The sequence below is a fragment of the Lactuca sativa genome, chromosome 3, assembly GCF_002870075.4.
Source record: "Lactuca sativa cultivar Salinas chromosome 3, Lsat_Salinas_v11, whole genome shotgun sequence".
Taxonomy (NCBI): domain Eukaryota; kingdom Viridiplantae; phylum Streptophyta; class Magnoliopsida; order Asterales; family Asteraceae; genus Lactuca; species Lactuca sativa.
This window is the reverse complement of record NC_056625.2, coordinates 286,444,532-286,463,260: the sequence shown is the minus strand read 5'-3', so window position 1 is coordinate 286,463,260 and position 18,729 is coordinate 286,444,532.

Below are 18,729 nucleotides of genomic sequence, written 5' to 3'. Positions count from 1 at the left end.
TATACTAACTATAAATACAAAGGGATTAAAAATACTCTGACCAAGAGTTTATACTTTTAATTTAATAAAATATTTAAGTAAGTATACGTGCCTGCATTTATACTAAAATCCGTGTCACAATGACAAGAACAAAAGTATTATGATTGTTGAATATCACAGGTAAGCTCGGGGATGTATGGTCAGTCTTGGGAGTGGCATAGCCTGATCAACTATGCTATTCCGAGGAGTGATTAGCACATGCCCAAGAATGGTTGTGATGTGTCAACAAGTATAAAAACTTACCGACACTACTATAATGAGAACATTATAACAGAACCTAGGTCTAAAATACCATAGGGGGGTTTTGGGTTACTATAATTACTTACGTGAGAACTAAAAAGGATCTTTATTACTAAGTTGATAGTTGCTAAGTGGATACACTAAGGTTATATGTAACTAGGATTTTATATACTTACAATCTATGAAATTTTTGCTTTACCCCGGTTCCTTCTGAATTTGGAGTTAAGGTCACTTATTCGAAGGCCTATCCTGTTTTGATTACATATGACTAGTACGCACTTTACAAATAGTGAAGTAACTAATGAAGATTTTCTAATAACTATCTAGATAGTTCCTCTAATAATTACTTCCTTACCCCAATTATCGCGTAGATAACTGTTGGATTAATGTCTAAGTCCATAACTATATTTGGTAAGACTTGACCCGACCCGGCATGGTCCATTTGGGTTGCATACCATCATGCACTTGAATGAGAGAAATAAGACACTTATGGTTATTAATATATTATAAGTTCTAGTATATTAATAATAAGAATAATAAGATTATTTAATTAGTATTGATCAAGAATTAATCTAGGATTAATTAAGTAATCAAAAGAAGACTAATTAAATATATGGGTTGATAGTGTAAATCATCCATACTTGTATAGTGGGCTAATGCTCCATGGATAATCAAGTTGGGCTAAAACCCATAGGATGGTCCATGGATGCTCCATGGTGTATTTGTACCCATGGATCCAAGGAAATGGAAAGCCATGACAATTAAGAGTTTACCCTAATTGTGTAACTATATAAGCATCTTATTATTGAGGAAAAATTGGCCACTAGTAGTATTCAAGAAAGGGCTAGCCGATTTTGGTGAGTGTAGAATTCTCTCAAGTCATTCTAAGTGTTTTGATGATTGTGATTCCATTTGAGGTGTCACACTTGGGGCACTAGGCACTCAAACTTCATGAAGACATTCTACACCAAAGAGGTATGTATTCTATCTTGCTATAGTCATTGTTATGTATGCTAGATTAGGAAAATACCTTGGAAGTTCTTATTTGCATGTATAATAGAGAAAACATAGATCCAATGTATTTAGGGTTGCATGTACACTTAGGAAGTGTTAGAATGCTCAAAACCCAACAGTGGTATCAGAGCCACGGGTTGTTTTCTGTTATATTGATGCAAATATTTTATTTTCAAAGTTGGAAAAAAAAACATGAAGTTTGTCAAATTTTAAGATAATTACTTGTTCTTGTGAAAAACTAATTATTTGTAAAATTTGAATAATGTGCTTTATGAGTTGAATTAGGTCAAATTTAATAAAAGATAAAATAATATGATTATTTTATTAGTTTTAAAAGTTTGATCTAAAGAGTTTTATTTTTTTTGAAACCTCCATAAGTTACGGATATGAAAAGGTTTTTAAAAAAAATTGATTCAAAGTTTTATGGAGTTACAAAAAATTTGGTGTTAATGTTTTAAAGGATTCCATAACTTAAGAATAAGTTATGGATCACCAAAAGTTTTTTGTGTTACCTTATTTTATGAGTGAATTTAGATTAATGAATAAAATTATGTGATAGTTGGTTTTAATCCAAATTAATCTAAAAGAAGTTCATAAAATGTGTTTATGTAACTTATAAGTCACATTTATGAATCTTAAAACTCATAAAAGTTGGAAAAGGTTACAAAAATGAAGAGTCTAGTTCTAATTAAATGGCTTTATGACTCCATAACTTGTCCTCAAGTTATGGAGGACCAAGAGTCTCTTCATTTAATAAAATAAAAAAAAAAAAAAAAAGTGTAACCTTAATTAATTCCATAAGTTATAAAATAAAGAAAAGTTAATTCTTTTATTAGTTTAAAGTCTTCCATAACTTGTCCTCAAGTTATGGAACTTGAAGAGTTTTTGGATTAAAACTACTTTAAACACATAAGTTATGGAATTAATTAGTTTTGAATAGTTTCAAAACTTGCCCTCAAGTTTTGGAATTTGTAAAGTTTTCACTTATGAATACTTTAATTCCAAGTTAGCCCTTAGAATTTTAAAAGTTAAAATTCAACCCTTATACTTTATAATGTTATAAGTTAATAATATATATATGTATAAGAGTAAAGTCAGTCTTACCGCTAGTACGCCTCATTCACGAAGCCGGTCTATAAGGTGGGTATAAGGTTGTTGCCTATAAAATGACAACTTAATGGGTGTCCACTCTAACCCACCGCTTGCTTGACTGGTGGAGGGTCGTTAGCCGAACGGGTTTGACAGGACTAGAATTCTCCCTTCATTAAAAGTATTAATGATAATACTAAGTAACTAAACTCTTAATAATACCCAATCTTAGTTACTTAGGAAAAATGTGAATAAGGTGCTAATCCATGAAATTACACTTTACACTTTGTCTAAGTCGTTAATGGAGCGTGTGTGGTTAACCGGCACACTAACTTGGACTTAACAAGGTAGGTAAAGGGTGACTTAATATTTATCATAGTATCGATGGAGCGTGTGTGGTTAACCGGCACATCGATTGAGGGGTAATTTATTAAGGGTACCAAGTGATTTGCATGGTTACTTCACACCTTGTTTTGTGATCCTCGGCATCCCAGTCACAAAACCTGAAGGGCACACTCGAGATTGAAACATGCCTTTGAAAAGTTCAATGAATCTCAAAGATCTAGGAGTTTCAAAACCAATTAAAACCTAATAATACATTTCGTTTATCTTGGTGGAAATTGGTGAATCGTCATTCACCTACCTTCAAATATTTTATAGCTTGGATTACGGCATACCTCTTCTAAGTTATAAAATAGTTTGTTGGGTCCTAGCCTTAATATTTCATATTGGGTGTCATATTAAGGACTTTAAATCAACTATCTTGAATATCTCCCAAAAGATGTCTGGTTTAGACACCTATGATCTTCCCAAATCTCTTGAAACAAGGTTTCCTAATGAAGATGATGTCCCATGGATATCATACTTCTTCACCTCTTCAAATTATTCTCCCTAACCCACAAGTTCTTGAAAAGTTTAAGGTCACTCAGGCCCTATTAGGCAAGGCAAGGTCTAGGTGTGGTCACATCTTGGAGATGTAGTCACATATTGACAAGCCGGGAGAGTTGGGTGTCAAAGTCTTGAGAAAGTTGGTGGTTCAACTACTTTCTAAGTCACATAGTGAGTTCTTTTGGAACACCTATGAAAAAGACTATGAGAAGACCCTTAATGATCTTATCTATTTGTTAAGATCAACTTCCTAAAACTTTATGGACATTGACAATGATGACATTGGATATCCAGTAAAGCATTCTCTACCCAATGGAAAGGGATCGGCTATAGTCAACTCGGTTGACCAAATGGTAAAGAGAAAAGCTAAGTCTGTGATAGTCCTGTGTACCATTATCAAAGGGTCCATATGTTTGTATTGCCAAAGAAAGGGCATTGGTTGCGAAGCTGCCAAATTTACCTAAGGATGTTAAAGTCAATAAGTTTGACTCTACTTCAGGTAAATTCCACTATCTAACTCTGTTAAGTTTCTATTCTGAGATTCTTGATACATGATGTGACTGGGTCACATGGAGATGTTTTAAGAATCAAAGGAAAAAAAGTGAAGAAACTTAAAGAAAGAATATGCTGAATCTGATCGCGTAGATGGATTTCTATCGCATAGTTTGAAAAATCGGATTCTTGAGCTACTTCTTAGGAGTTATGAGATATTGCCTAGGAATAGATAACAACAAGTTCTCATATAGATTGTAAGGATAAGTTTTTTCCGCAAAGTTTTAAAATAAAAGAGAATTTTTTGATTTTATTTATTTTAAAATATCCTTACGATGGCATTTGAGGAAAAATTGTTGCTTATATAATTCCGTTAAGAGCAAGAGTGGAAATATGAAATTGATTCTTTCATTTGTGGTAATGTCTAAATTTACCAAATAAGGAAAGATTCTCATCATCCAAGGTTCAATTGGACCGGAACTTGGAATCATGCAAGTTGTATAGCATGATGAATGAGAACTTTCAAGTTTTGGAAAATTAAGACTAATTACTTGTTCACATGGATGTGTGAATCAAGTAAAGGACTAAGGGATCGAGTACACATTCTTGTGCACTGGTCAAGTCCACCACAAAAAGTTTGATAAGACTATTCGTCATGATTTACTTAAGTTCAGTAAATATGATTATACTTACAAGCTTAAGTGTAACTCTGAGACATTGGAAAAGGTTCCAATGTAAGGCAGAGCGAATAAGAAGAATCAATTTAGGCAGAAGGATAAAAGTTTCTCAAATCTGAAAAGATGGGAGAGTACTTTAGTATCAGTTTTTGTGATCATCTTAATGATTAAGAAACCATAGCACAATTAGTTCTCTAAGGAAATCTTAGTGCATTCTTATGACTAAGAAGAGGGATCTTGAATTGTTGAAGTGGTTAAATCAAGAAGATGAGTCATACTTCATTCCAATACAAGTCTTAGAGTCATACTCCAAGATTGTAATTTGAGTGACATGTCTCAAAAGAAGGTTAAAACACTTGTCAAATGTAAGAGTAAAAGTTTTTCTACTCTTGTACATTTGAAATTGGTAAGTTGTGATGTTTTGGATAAAACAAAGACCAACTTAGGCCAATTGGGTAAAGTGTTTTTCTTGATTAGAATCCGCACTATCTCTTGGATGTTTGACAAGGGAGTCTTATATGTCAAGAGGACAGTGGGAGTCTTAAAGGTCTTGAAAGTCTCAAGAAATAATCAAGAATAAAACCTGAAGTTCTTTGCTAGCACACGACTTGAGGTTTATAACCTATCGTGTTGACATATCTGTGCCCATTCCAGTTAAAGTTGGCTTTGCATATGAGTTCTTAGAGTTCTCAGTTTGTTGCATAACAACTTGGAAGCAATGGCAGGCCCTTGAGCTGCCAGGTGGCAAGAAGTTAAGATTGAGTTCAATCCATATGGTTTTGGATTTGTCATTATCTTTGTCTTGTGATTATGGTTTGACAAATTCATATGGGTAGGAACTCATACACCATATAAATCTAAGTGTCATAAGGTTTCTCTCCGATTCATGAAAATGATGGTGAGGAAACACTTTCACTAAGTAGATTTTATCTAGATAGCAATTGTGATATTTGCATTCTCAAAGTCGTTAGTGGAGCGCGTGTGGTTAACCGGCACACTAACCTGGACTTGTGAGAAGTGGCAAAAAGGTCTAAACATTATAATTACGGCATCCCTCTTCATAATTGTTTAGATACACAAGTGTGCTATCTAAGGGAAGGTGTATGATTTTGATAAAGACTTATCAAAACAATCTAGTATCAGAAATCTGAACTTTGGTAAGAAAGTCAGCTGATTTCTGAGTACATGTCAAAGCTAGTGGGAGCATAAGTGTTATGCTAATAATCATCATGTTAGTGGGAGCATGATAATTATGATAAGTATTGCAAGTTAGCAATGTTAATTATAGAAAACAAAAATTTTAATTGGGAAAAAGTTGTTTTGCTATAATTAAGGGAGAGGAAATTATACTTCATATCAAATCTATAAGGTTTAGATCTGAGGTTTTAATCATTTAGTCAAGGATATATATGAATTTCATGTTGGAATGGCTCAACATAAGGAAATTCTGTATATGGGTCCATTATTTGCGTTCTAAAATTCGATTATGATTACGGCATCCCTTTTCATAATCTGAATTATGAGAACTTGGCAAATTGAAATGGAAATATTATAGCAAAAGACTGGTTTAGTCTTTATGTAAGACATCATGAATCGTGTCCCATATGCTTCGGATATAGGATCGATTACATGTGCTATAATCATCCGTTCTAAAATTTTCCAAATGCCTGGGGCATTAAGAAGGGAAAAGGTTTAGAACTGGATATGACTAAAAGGATTAAACAATTGTCGAGGACAATCTAAGGTTTACCAAAGATTGGTTGCTCAAGGACAGTTGGAAGTATAGTGATAATTCTGGAAGGACCATATTGACATAATCTGTAAGGAGGCAACTCTTGTTCAGAAGTGATAATCAAAATGGAATCTGGAAATGTTTCAAAGTTAGAATTTTCACTCTGTGTAAGATTAAGGAAACTTAATGCAAGAAGGATGGTTCCAAGGAGTTGATCTCCTTTGGAATGATCTGTAATGTTTGTTGTCAAGTCTTTATGACTTTGTGCATAATCATTACAAGAGGATCAATGCATACAAGTTTAGAATCTGACAGATTCCAGTAAATGGCATGAATTTGGAATTCTTGCATTTGCAGTAAGGATTTGGGAGTGTGAAAAGAGAATCATTGAAGTTATGTTCAATGGATCTAGTTCACAAAGTAAAGATCATAGACAAACATAGTATGCATACTTAGTGTGTGGCATGAGTAGTGTTTTGAAAAAAAAACATAGTGTACATGCTTGGAGCATGGGACAACTATTGTTTTAAATTCAAGAATAAAGTTGATAGCTGAAACAGTATACAATGAATAATGTGTAATCATATGGTGATAAATAAAAGGTGTTTATTTATGTTCAAAGAGTTGATACCATATTGGATTTAATTATTATTGTGTTTCACTTTGCATGTTTTGACTTCCCGAATAAACTGGGTTATTCTTTCGGAATGACTAAGTTATTCAAACCATCCACAGTCGATCGTATTTTGGAAGTAGATATGAATTAAGACTGTCATGATGGGTTGTAGAGGTCTAAGGTGTTGGACAAGGCTACAACAATCATGAGTGATCATAAGTTCTGAGTATTGGATTCAACCCGCGCTCATTGGAATCACTTCGTGGATTTTATCACGAGTGATCATGAGACGATAATATCTTATATTCTTCAAACCTAGAGATATGAGTTGTTACTATGAGTTGATAGTACATTGATAGCACGAAAACGCATTTGGTAACTCGGTGCTATAAAACGTGCCTTTGTGTATGATTCAACAAGTAGTAGAACAAGCCATATGAGTCGAAGTTTATCCGTTCCTTTTACCTTCGGGATAAAAGCGATATCTGTGGGCCCCTCGATGATTTGATGATGACAAATGGAAGTGCTCGGCCGGGCCAGGACTGATTTGATTTGTTCAATTAGTCAGTTGTCATAAATCGGAAATCGGGAAACAACAAATGGACAGAGAGAATGATTATAATCCATGTCTCAGTCCATATGATATCTAGAATGGAGGAATATATGATCCCTTATCTAATGGACAAGTCACTGACAAAGGTCAGAGTTCATCTACAAGGTCAGAGTTCGACAGAAGCTTTTGAGAGCTACGATTGCCGGTTGGTTCCTGAAGTCATACGCAATAATAGTTTTAGACTTATCCAAGTGGGAGACTGTTGGATTAATGTCTAAGTCCATAACTATATTTGGTAAGACTTGACCCGACCCGGCATGGTCCATTTGGGTTGCATACCATCATGCACTTGAATGAGAGAAATAAGACACTTATGGTTATTAATATATTATATGTTCTAGTATATTAATAATAAGAATAATAAGATTATTTAATTAGTATTGATCAAGAATTAATCTAGGATTAATTAAGTGATCAAAAGAAGACTAATTAAATATATGGGTTGATAGTGTAAATCATCCATACTTGTATAGTGGGCTAATGCTCCATGGATAATCAAGTTGGGCTAAAACCCATAGGATGGTCCATGGATGCTCCATGGTGTATTTGTACCCATGGATCCAAGGAAATGGAAAGCCATGACAATTAAGAGTTTACCCTAATTGTGTAACTATATAAGCATCTTATTATTGAGGAAAAATTGGCCACTAGTAGTATTCAAGAAAGGGCTAGCCGATTTTGGTGAGTGTAGAATTCTCTCAAGTCATTCTAAGTGTTTTGATGATTGTGATTCCATTTGAGGTGTCACACTTGGGGCACTAGGCACTCAAACTTCATGAAGACATTCTACACCAAAGAGGTATGTATTCTATCTTGCTATAGTCATTGTTATGTATGCTAGATTAGGATAATACCTTGGAAGTTCTTATTTGCATGTATAATAGAGAAAACATAGATCCAAGGTATTTAGGGTTGCATGTACACTTAGGAAGTGTTAGAATGCTCAAAACCCAACAGTGGTATCAGAGCCACGGGTTGTTTTCTGTTATATTGATGCAAATATTTTATTTTCAAAGTTGGAAAAAAAACATGAAGTTTGTCAAATTTTAAGATAATTACTTGTTCTTGTGAAAAACTAATTATTTGTAAAATTTGAATAATGTGCTTTATGAGTTGAATTAGGTCAAATTTAATAAAAGATAAAATAATATGATTATTTTATTAGTTTTAAAAGTTTGATCTAAAGAGTTTTATTTTTTTTGAAACCTCCATAAGTTATGGATATGAAAAGGTTTTTAAAAAAATTTGATTCAAAGTTTTATGGAGTTACAAAAAATTTGGTGTTAATGTTTTAAAGGATTCCATAACTTAAGAATAAGTTATGGATCACCAAAAGTTTTTTGTGTTACCTTATTTTATGAGTGAATTTAGATTAATGAATAAAATTATGTGATAGTTGGTTTTAATCCAAATTAATCTAAAAGAAGTTCATAAAATGTGTTTATGTAACTTATAAGTCACATTTATGAATCTTAAAACTCATAAAAGTTGGCAAAGGTTACAAAAATGAAGAGTCTAGTTCTAATTAAATGGCTTTATGACTCCATAACTTGTCCTCAAGTTATGGAGGACCAAGAGTCTCTTCATTTAATAAAATAAAATAAAAAAAAAAGTGTAACCTTAATTAATTCCATAAGTTATAAAATAAAGAAAAGTTAATTCTTTTATTAGTTTAAAGTCTTCCATAACTTGTCCTCAAGTTATGGAACTTGAAGAGTTTTTGGATTAAAACTACTTTAAACACATAAGTTATGGAATTAATTAGTTTTGAATAGTTTCAAAACTTGCCCTCAAGTTTTGGAATTTGTAAAGTTTTCACTTATGAATACTTTAATTCCAAGTTAGCCCTTAGAATTTTAAAAGTTAAAATTCAACCCTTATACTTTATAATGTTATAAGTTAATAATATATATATGTATAAGAGTAAAGTCAGTCTTACCGCTAGTACGCCTCATTCACGAAGCCGGACTATAAGGTGGGTATAAGGTTGTTGCCTATAAAATGACAACTTAATGGGTGTCCACTCTCACCCACCGCTTGCTTGACTGGTGGAGGGTCGTTAGCCGAACGGGTTTGACAGGACTAGAATTCTCCCTTCATTAAAAGTATTAATGATAATACTAAGTAACTAAACTCTTAATAATACCCAATCTTAGTTACTTAGGAAAAATGTGAATAAGGTGCTAATCCATGAAATTACACTTTACACTTTGTCTAAGTCGTTAGTGGAGCGTGTGTGGTTAACCGGCACACTAACTTGGACTTAACAAGGTAGGTAAAGGGTGACTTAATATTTATCATAGTATCGATGGAGCGTGTGTGGTTAACCGGCACATCGATTGAGGGGTAATTTATTAAGGGTACCAAGTGATTTGCATGGTTACTTCACACCTTGTTTTGTGATCCTCGGCATCCCAGTCACAAAACCTGAAGGGCACACTCGAGATTGAAACATGCCTTTGAAAAGTTCAATGAATCTCAAAGATCTAGGAGTTTCAAAACCAATTAAAACCTAATAATACATTTCGTTTATCTTGGTGGAAATTGGTGAATCGTCATTCACCTACCTTCAAATATTTTATAGCTTGGATTACGGCATACCTCTTCTAAGTTATAAAATAGTTTGTTGGGTCCTAGCCTTAATATTTCATATTGGGTGTCATATTAAGGACTTTAAATCAACTATCTTGAATATCTCCCAAAAGATGTCTGGTTTAGACACCTATGATCTTCCCAAATCTCTTGAAACAAGGTTTCCTAATGAAGATGATGTCCCATGGATATCATACTTCTTCACCTCTTCAAATTATTCTCCCTAACCCACAAGTTCTTGAAAAGTTTAAGGTCACTCAGGCCCTATTAGGCAAGGCAAGGTCTAGGTGTGGTCACATCTTGGAGATGTAGTCACATATTGACAAGCCGGGAGAGTTGGGTGTCAAAGTCTTGAGAAAGTTGGTGGTTCAACTACTTTCTAAGTCACATAGTGAGTTCTTTTGGAACACCTATGAAAAAGACTATGAGAAGACCCTTAATGATCTTATCTATTTGTTAAGATCAACTTCCTAAAACTTTATGGACATTGACAATGATGACATTGGATATCCAGTAAAGCATTCTCTACCCAATGGAAAGGGATCGGCTATAGTCAACTCGGTTGACCAAATGGTAAAGAGAAAAGCTAAGTCTGTGATAGTCCTGTGTACCATTATCAAAGGGTCCATATGTTTGTATTGCCAAAGAAAGGGCATTGGTTGCGAAGCTGCCAAATTTACCTAAGGATGTTAAAGTCAATAAGTTTGACTCTACTTCAGGTAAATTCCACTATCTAACTCTGTTAAGTTTCTATTCTGAGATTCTTGATACATGATGTGACTGGGTCACATGGAGATGTTTTAAGAATCAAAGGAAAAAAAGTGAAGAAACTTAAAGAAAGAATATGCTGAATCTGATCGCGTAGATGGATTTCTATCGCATAGTTTGAAAAATCGGATTCTTGAGCTACTTCTTAGGAGTTATGAGATATTGCCTAGGAATAGATAACAACAAGTTCTCATATAGATTGTAAGGATAAGTTTTTTCCGCAAAGTTTTAAAATAAAAGAGAATTTTTTGATTTTATTTATTTTAAAATATCCTTACGATGGCATTTGAGGAAAAATTGTTGCTTATATAATTCCGTTAAGAGCAAGAGTGGAAATATGAAATTGATTCTTTCATTTGTGGTAATGTCTAAATTTACCAAATAAGGAAAGATTCTCATCATCCAAGGTTCAATTGGACCGGAACTTGGAATCATGCAAGTTGTATAGCATGATGAATGAGAACTTTCAAGTTTTGGAAAATTAAGACTAATTACTTGTTCACATGGATGTGTGAATCAAGTAAAGGACTAAGGGATCGAGTACACATTCTTGTGCACTGGTCAAGTCCACCACAAAAGTTTGATAAGACTATTCGTCATGATTTACTTAAGTTCAGTAAATATGATTATACTTACAAGCTTAAGTGTAACTCTGAGACATTGGAAAAGGTTCCAATGTAAGGCAGAGCGAATAAGAAGAATCAATTTAGGCAGAAGGATAAAAGTTTCTCAAATCTGAAAAGATGGGAGAGTACTTTAGTATCAGTTTTTGTGATCATCTTAATGATTAAGAAACCATAGCACAATTAGTTCTCTAAGGAAATATTAGTGCATTCTTATGACTAAGAAGAGGGATCTTGAATTGTTGAAGTGGTTAAATCAAGAAGATGAGTCATACTTCGTTCCAATACAAGTCTTAGAGTCATACTCCAAGATTGTAATTTGAGTGACATGTCTCAAAAGAAGGTTAAAACACTTGTCAAATGTAAGAGTAAAAGTTTTTCTACTCTTGTACATTTGAAATTGGTAAGTTGTGATGTTTTGGATAAAACAAAGACCAACTTAGGCCAATTGGGTAAAGTGTTTTTCTTGATTAGAATCCGCACTATCTCTTGGATGTTTGACAAGGGAGTCTTATATGTCAAGAGGACAGTGGGAGTCTTAAAGGTCTTGAAAGTCTCAAGAAATAATCAAGAATAAAACCTGAAGTTCTTCGCTAGCACACGACTTGAGGTTTATAACCTATCGTCTTGACATATCTGTGCCCATTCCAGTTAAAGTTGGCTTTGCATATGAGTTCTTAGAGTTCTCAGTTTGTTGCATAACAACTTGGAAGCAATGGCAGGCCCTTGAGCTGCCAGGTGGCAAGAAGTTAAGATTGAGTTCAATCCATATGGTTTTGGATTTGTCATTATCTTTGTCTTGTGATTATGGTTTGACAAATTCATATGGGTAGGAACTCATACACCATATAAATCTAAGTGTCATAAGGTTTCTCTCCGATTCATGAAAATGATGGTGAGGAAACACTTTCACTAAGTAGATTTTATCTAGATAGCAATTGTGATATTTGCATTCTCAAAGTCGTTAGTGGAGCGCGTGTGGTTAACCAGCACACTAACCTGGACTTGTGAGAAGTGGCAAAAAGGTCTAAACATTATGATTACGGCATCCCTCTTCATAATTGTTTAGATACACAAGTGTGCTATCTAAGGGAAGGTGTATGATTTTGATAAAGACTTATCAAAACAATCTAGTATCAGAAATCTGAACTTTGGTAAGAAAGTCAGCTGATTTCTGAGTACATGTCAAAGCTAGTGGGAGCATAAGTGTTATGCTAATAATCATCATGTTAGTGGGAGCATGATAATTATGATAAGTATTGCAAGTTAGCAATGTTAATTATAAAAAACAAAAATTTTAATTGGGAAAAAGTTGTTTTGCTATAATTAAGGGAGAGGAAATTATACTTCATATCAAATCTATAAGGTTTAGATCTGAGGTTTTAATCATTTAGTCAAGGATATATATGAATTTCATGTTGGAATGGCTCAACATAAGGAAATTCTGTATATGGGTCCATTATTTGCGTTCTAAAATTCGATTATGATTACGGCATCCCTTTTCATAATCTGAATTATGAGAACTTGGCAAATTGAAATGGAAATATTATAGCAAAAGACTGGTTTAGTCTTTATGTAAGACATCATGAATCGTGTCCCATATGCTTCGGATATAGGATCGATTACATGTGCTATAATCATCCGTTCTAAAATTTTCCAAATGCCTGGGGCATTAAGAAGGGAAAAGGTTTAGAACTGGATATGACTAAAAGGATTAAACAATTGTCGAGGACAATCTAAGGTTTACCAAAGATTGGTTGCTCAAGGACAGTTGGAAGTATAGTGATAATTCTGGAAGGACCATATTGACATAATCTGTAAGGAGGCAACTCTTGTTCAGAAGTGATAGTCAAAATGGAATCTGGAAATGTTTCAAAGTTAGAATTTTCACTCTGTGTAAGATTAAGGAAACTTAATGCAAGAAGGATGGTTCCAAGGAGTTGATCTCCTTTGGAATGATCTGTAATGTTTGTTGTCAAGTCTTTATGACTTTGTGCATAATCATTACAAGAGGATCAATGCATATAAGTTTAGAATCTGACAGATTCCAGTAAATGGCATGAATTTGGAATTCTTGCATTTGCAGTAAGGATTTGGGAGTGTGAAAAGAGAATCATTGAAGTTATGTTCAATGGATCTAGTTCACAAAGTAAAGATCATAGACAAACATAGTATGCATACTTAGTGTGTGGCATGAGTAGTGTTTTGAAAAAAAACATAGTGTACATGCTTGGAGCATGGGACAACTATTGTTTTAAATTCAAGAATAAAGTTGATAGCTGAAACAGTATACAATGAATAATGTGTAATCATATGGTGATAAATAAAAGGTGTTTATTTATGTTCAAAGAGTTGATACCATATTGGATTCAATTATTATTGTGTTTCACTTTGCATGTTTTGACTTCCCGAATAAACTGGGTTATTCTTTCGGAATGACTAAGTTATTCAAACCATCCACAGTCGGTCGTATTTTGGAAGTAGATATGAATTAAAACTGTCATGATGGGTTGTAGAGGTCTAAGGTGTTGGACAAGGCTACAACAATCATGAGTGCTCATAAGTTCTGAGTATTGGATTCAACCCGCGCTCATTGGAATCACTTCATGGATTTTATCACGAGTGATCATGAGACGATAATATCTTATATTCTTCAAACCTAGAGATATGAGTTGTTACTATGAGTTGATAGTACATTGATAGCACGAAAACGCATTTGGTAACTCGGTGCTATAAAACGTGCCTTTGTGTATGATTCAACAAGTAGTAGAACAAGCCATATGAGTCGAAGTTTATCCGTTCCTTTTACCTTCGGGATAAAAGCGATATATGTGGGCCCCTCGATGATTTGATGATGACAAATGGAAGTGCTCGGCCGGGCCAGGACTGATTTGATTTGTTCAATTAGTCAGTTGTCATAAATCGGAAATCGGGAAACAACAAATGGACAGAGAGAATGATTACAATCCATGTCTCAGTCCATATGATATCTAGAATGGAGGAATATATGATCCCTTATCTAATGGACAAGTCACTGACAAAGGTCAGAGTTCATCTACAAGGTCAGAGTTCGACAGAAGCTTTTGAGAGCTACGATTGCCGGTTGGTTCCTGAAGTCATACGCAATAATAGTTTTAGACTTATCCAAGTGGGAGACTGTTGGATTAATGTCTAAGTCCATAACTATATTTGGTAAGACTTGACCCGACCCGGCATGGTCCATTTGGGTTGCATACCATCATGCACTTGAATGAGAGAAATAAGACACTTATGGTTATTAATATATTATAAGTTCTAGTATATTAATAATAAGAATAATAAGATTATTTAATTAGTATTGATCAAGAATTAATCTAGGATTAATTAAGTGATCAAAAGAAGACTAATTAAATATATGGGTTGATAGTGTAAATCATCCATACTTGTATAGTGGGCTAATGCTCCATGGATAATCAAGTTGGGCTAAAACCCATAGGATGGTCCATGGATGATCCATGGTGTATTTGTACCCATGGATCCAAGGAAATGGAAAGCCATGACAATTAAGAGTTTACCCTAATTGTGTAACTATATAAGCATCTTATTATTGAGGAAAAATTGGCCACTAGTAGTATTCAAGAAAGGGCTAGCCGATTTTGGTGAGTGTAGAATTCTCTCAAGTCATTCTAAGTGTTTTGATGATTGTGATTCCATTTGAGGTGTCACACTTGGGGCACTAGGCACTCAAACTTCATGAAGACATTCTACACCAAAGAGGTATGTATTCTATCTTGCTATAGTCATTGTTATGTATGCTAGATTAGGATAATACCTTGGAAGTTCTTATTTGCATGTATAATAGAGAAAACATAGATCCAAGGTATTTAGGGTTGCATGTACACTTAGGAAGTGTTAGAATGCTCAAAACCCAACAATAACATGGCTGGACTCCATCCCCACGGCAACCCGTACTTTCCGAATGAAGGCAATGCTGAATGGTTTGGAAAAGAACCCGAGAATGATCATCCAGTCCCTTTGAATAATCACCATGCTGAAGACATTTCGGATTATGATAACTCCAAAACCGAGGTTGAGAACCTACCCCATGCAGCTCCCTTTCCAGATCCTAACCCTCGTCCGACTTTTCATGGCCCGACGCCTCCTTGGGTAGAATGCTTGGAAACATGGAGCCAAGGACAGGATCAGCCAAAGCCATTTAATGCAGACCACAGCTTTTATGACCTGAGCAAAGGGGTCTCAGCAGACAGAATCTTGCCAATCCTGGTCAGCAGAGTGGCCCAAAATGAGATTCAAGGCAGGACAGCCCTACATCAGATCACAGAAGTTGTCACCAATGTGAGAATGCATACCCTTCGCACCATTCGTCTGGAAGATGCTCGTGAGAGATCTGAGAGAGACCATGAAACCCTACTTCTAGCACTGGAAGAATCACGAGCCAAAGTCATAGAACTTCGAGTACGATAGAGGGTGTACGAAAGACACCTATTTGATATGGAACGTCAACTGGCCGAGCTGAGAGTTCACCAGAGGGATGACCGTCACCAGTAGCAGATGCCTTACTTTCTTTCCATGTTGAGAGGAATTGTTTTTCCTATCTATGTCCTATGTGGCATCTTTCTATGAAACTACCTTGTACGGTAGGTACTTTTAGTTTGGCCTTTATGTGGCAATAACCTTTCTGTGTTATTCTTTATTCAAATACTTTCATCGTGCTATCATGGGAGTCTATTTGAAGCCCACCCTAGTCGAGTTATTGAACTAGGGAAATTTAGCTCAGGGATCATTCCCAATTCTTTTTCACGGGTTGGATCATGTTATTTACCAACCGACGGTACCCTGTTTTAAATGCCAAGCGTCTTAAGACCATTCTATGAACATACTTCCACTCTTTACTAGGACTGCATCATAGGGAGGTAGGTCAAACCTTCATCAACAAACTTCCAATCCGTACTAGGACCGCATCATAGGGATGTAGGTCAAACTTTCGAGAACATACTCTTACTCTTTACTTGAGCGATCGAAGTACAAAATCGCTCACAAAATCCTTATCTTTCGTGTTACAGAATCATGTCGTCGTCCGGAAATAGTCAGCCGAACAACGAAACCCCTGCCCTTCCTATGGACACCGCTACCTTCCAAGCCGTAGTTACAGTTGTAGTGATGGTTGCCGTGACAGTTGTCCTAGCAAACCGTAACGCTATCAACGCAAGCAATGCTGACGAAGGGGTTGAAAATCCCGATCGTGGTATCAATCCAGGAAGCAAACAAACGATAACAGTCGCAGGCTCGCGAAGCCACAACTCAGAGTTCAAGAAACGGAAGCGTCAAGCCCAAAAGGAACGCAAGCAATATAAGGGAACACTCCCGAAGTGTAACAAGTGTAGTTGTCATCATAAAGGAGACTGTCGGGTATTGCAATGTATCAATTGCAACATTCTGGGGCATGTTGCCCGTTCTTGTGGAACCACCCCCACCACCAGAGCCAGCCAGGGTTGCTATAATTGTGGTGAGACTGGACACTATAAAAGGAATTGTCCAAAAAGGAAGAAAAACGAAAGCACCCACGTCTACGTAACTCCGATCCAACACATCACTTCCACCACCAATGTTAGTGCCAGCTAGATATGTCACCAATGCGGTGAAATTGGGCACCTAAAGAAGGATTGTCCAATAACAAAGAACTCCGGCGCAAGCGGGAAAATACTAACGATCATTGCCGCATGAGCGACTACTCCGGCCCCATGTTAATGTAATTAAGGTGTTTCGTTGTAACAGACTTATAAACTATTTAAAACAAGTGCAACTGGAGTCTTATCTTTTGTGAGATCCCGTCAGTAACGGAACCCTCGTGCTGCGTATACTTGTCTTTTGTAGTATACCTTGTTCGCAGCAATAGTCTTGTATAAAATTTAAAGTACAGTAAATCTGTTAAAGGTTGCACTGTTGTGTTTTGTCTGTAACGCCTTATGTTCAAATCTAGTGCCTTTACTTTCAAGTATGTACGATATTATTATACCACTAGAGTCAATTCGATTCGCAAAATACCAGTTTCGTGCACACGTCTCTTTCTCCGAAATTGTCTTGCTAGCGAAGCTGTCATTCCAGAACACCGAGGTACTCATTCATGGAGTACCTCATGTTTCTAATCCTTTCCGAAGAAATCTCAGCACACCTCCCTGAAGTACCACTCGTACTGTACGTCAAGTTCAATCCAAAGTTCCATACGGTTGATCTATCGCTGAAGAATGTATACATAGGGGTGGTATACAATGTCACACCCCAAAACCAAGAACGGTGGAAACGTTCCGGGGTGGAGGACGTCATGTACAGTATCACAACAGTGTAAAATAGTAAACAAGCAACAACATCATCCATTGCATTATAAGTAAATTTTTAATACATGTGTGTTCTTTCATTGTAATAAGACACCAAAAATATACAATCAAAATAAAAGACGAGACTTGTCTGCTCCGTCTTCTTAAAACCTGGCCACCGTACCTGTCTACTGATGACCTGAGAATACAAGTTATTTTGAAAGAGTGTATCAACTTTAAAGCTGGTGAATTCATAAGTATTTACGTGTCATTGTCTTGCTTACTAAAAGTTGTTTTAAAAGTCATGTAAACCTTTAAATGAAAATGTTGATGTAAGTATGAAAAGCCCTAGAAAATCCCTTATTTTCTATTAGTTTGAGATGTAGTCTTCTACCAAGACCCGAATGATTTGTTATGACAATGTAGTCTTCTACCAAGACTCGAATGTTTTGTTATGACAATGTAGTCTTCATCCAACACCCAAATGTTTTGTTATGATAATGTAGTCTTCTACCAATACCCGAATGTTTTGTTATGATAATGTAGTCTTCTACCAAGACCTGAATGTTTTGTAAGTAAAATGATAGTTTTTCCTTCTTTTTGACTACTACAAACAATAATTAGTCTAACTCATCGTTTATGTGAATATATCACAAAATAAAGTAAATAGGAAAAAAATAACCATGAAAGTGTTATCCCTCGATACCAGGACTAACACGCTATCGCAGTAAGCGATATGTATAACCTAATGAACCTCCAAAGATGGTCCAATTGTCCTCTGTAGCAGCAACAGGTTGGAGGAAGGGTTAGTCCCATAGCTGACTCCTAATATAAGTGGTAACCTAATGATCGTCCGAAGATTTTCATCTCATCCTCAGTTTCAACATCAGGATGGAGGAATGGTTAGTTCTGATATCAATATATCTATGATATGTGATAACCTTAGTCATCCGTAGATGTTCTTCATCCAGTGGTACTAACAGTTGGGTTCCAGAATGGTTAGTCCCGTCTAGACATCCCGTCGAACAGGGA